Consider the following 2,602-nt stretch of genomic DNA (forward strand, 5'->3'; position numbering starts at 1 on the left):
CAAGGCTGCGGTGGCCGGGAGCAGCCATTGCACTCCAGCCTGGACGACAGAGTGAGACTCCAACTCAAAAAAAAAACCATTTAATTCATGTAAATGCAAATATATACCTAAAATTTTCTTTTCTACTTATGTTGGAAATTACAAAGTTCATGCTGGCTTGATTCTGGAAACATTCAATCCCAATTCTTTATGCTTCAGAATTTTTGAAGATGATTTTCAAATGAGGTTACTCTTCTTTTTTTGTTTGTCTTGTTTTTTTGACTTGGAGTCTTACTCTGTCGCCCAGGCTGGAGTACAGTGGCACACTGATGGCCATGGCAGCTAGGCTCAGGTGATCCTTCACCTCAGCCTTCCAAGTAGCTGGAATACAAGTATGTGCTACCACACCCGGCTGATTTTTTTATTTATTGTAGAGATGAGGTCTCACCAAGTTGCCCATGCTAGTCTTGAACCTGTGGGCTCAGGCAATCCTCTCACCTTGGCCTCCCAAAGTGCTGGGATTATAGGCGTGAGCCACCTTGCCTGGTCTGAGGTTACTCTTCTTATTTTTCTGTAATTAATATCAATTTCTTCAACTTATTTTCATTGTTTAATATTATTTTGACTTACATGACCTTATTTTTGTATTTCTTAATTTACACACAAAAATTGTATATATATATGAATATGTAGTGATATTTTGGTACATGTATACAACGTGTAATAACCACATTGGGGTAATTGGCATATTCATTACCTCAAACTTTTAGCTTTTCTTGTGTAGGGAACATTCAAGAGCCTCTGTTCTAGCTATCTGAAAATGCATAACAAATAATTGCTAACTGTAGTCATCATACAGTGCTACAGAACACTAGAATTCATTCCTCCTATCAAGCTATAGTTTTATACCACTTAACCAACTTTCTCTACCCTCCTCTCATTCCTACACTTCTCAGCTTTTAAAGAGTACAATCCAACTCTCTGCTTCTATGAGCTGAGCATTTTTAGCTTTCACATATGAGTGAGAACATGTGGCATTTATCTTTTTGTACCTGACTTATTTCACTTTACGTGTTCTTCAGGCTCATGCATGTTTTTGAGAATGACAGGATTCTTTTCCTCTGTATGGCTGAAAGGCATTCCACTGTGTGTATATGACATATTTTCTTTATCCATGCATCTGTTATTGGACACTTAGGTTGATTCCATATCTGGGCTATTGTGAGTAATGATACAAAAAAGATAGGTATGCGGAAATGTTTTTGATATGCTGCTTTCCTTTTCTTTGAATAAATACTTAGTAAAGGGATTGTTGGGTCATATGCTATTTCTATTTTCAGTTTTCGGACAAACCTGCATATTGTTTCCATAATAGTTATGCTAATTTACAATCCCATCAACAGTGTATAAGAGTTCTCTCTTCTCCCCATCATTGCCAGCATTTTTATTAATACTTTTTTGTCTTTTTGTTAATAGTCATTCTAACTGGGTGAAGTTATATCTCATTTGGTTTTAATTGCTATTTCTCTATGATTACTGATGTTGAGCATGTTTTCATATGTTTGTTGTTGAGCTCAAGTGGATTTAAATTTTGAAAGATTGTTGTTCAGAGAAAAGAAACAAGCTGAGATTTATATGGAAAGTGTTCACTCAGTGGATATCTGAGTAAACCAAGGTCACACACCACCTCTCTAAGTCTGTTGCATAGGTGGAGTATTAGATCATGTGAAAGCTGAGGAATAAAAACAAGTGACAGTATATTGAAGTGTAATTTCATTAGTTTTATTATCATTTCAACTAAAAATGTTTTTCAAACATTCCTGAGAAAATATCCTCTACTAAAGAGTTGTGGCTCAGCCTATAATCCCATGCCTTTGGGAGGCTGAGGTGAGTGGATTGCCTGAGCCCGCGGGTTCAAGACCCGCCTGGACAGCAAGACCTCATCTCTACAGTAAATCAAAAAATCAGCCGGGCTTGGTAGCTCATGCCTGTAATTCCGGCTACTTGGAAGGCTGAGGCGGAAGGATCGCTGGAGCCCAGCAGGTCGAGGCTGTGGTGGCCGGGAGCGGCCACTGTACTCCAGTCTGGGCAACAGAGTGAGACTCCAACTCAAAAAAAAAAAAAAAAAAAAGAGTTAGTCCTTTTTTGTCAACGGAAACTACAGCCCTCCTTAAGCACATGGTTGCAGGATGGCAGTTTGATGAGCGTCACTCGTATGTCCTGATGAAGAAGTGACCTCTCTAAAATAAAAGGTAGTGTGTACGGGAACCTGTGTCCTCTTTATTCACTGGAAATAACTTATCCTCTCACCTTACAGAGTCCTTGGTTTTAACACTATCAAGCACCCTGAGTTTCCTGATGTCTGCGGGAACCTTCAGCCGGTGAGCAGAGATTTGCTGAGATGTCTGCTTTCAGTCATATTAGGAAACCTTGTGAAAATGAAGCAGTTCATGTGTTCAGTTAAGAATAGTGAGGGGAAAAAGAGAATCCAGTTCCCCTGAATGGGAACATGACCACTGAGAGAGTAGACTGCCTTGAGGGTCCCAAGAGAGTGGCGAGAGAAAGATATAGACACAAAGATATAAAGAAAAACTGGGGCCAGGTGGGGCACTTTCCTCTGATG

Source organism: Carlito syrichta, unplaced genomic scaffold (assembly GCF_000164805.1).
Source record: "Carlito syrichta isolate Samal-C Ts95f unplaced genomic scaffold, Tarsius_syrichta-2.0.1 Scaffold305639, whole genome shotgun sequence".
Lineage (NCBI taxonomy): Eukaryota > Metazoa > Chordata > Mammalia > Primates > Tarsiidae > Carlito > Carlito syrichta.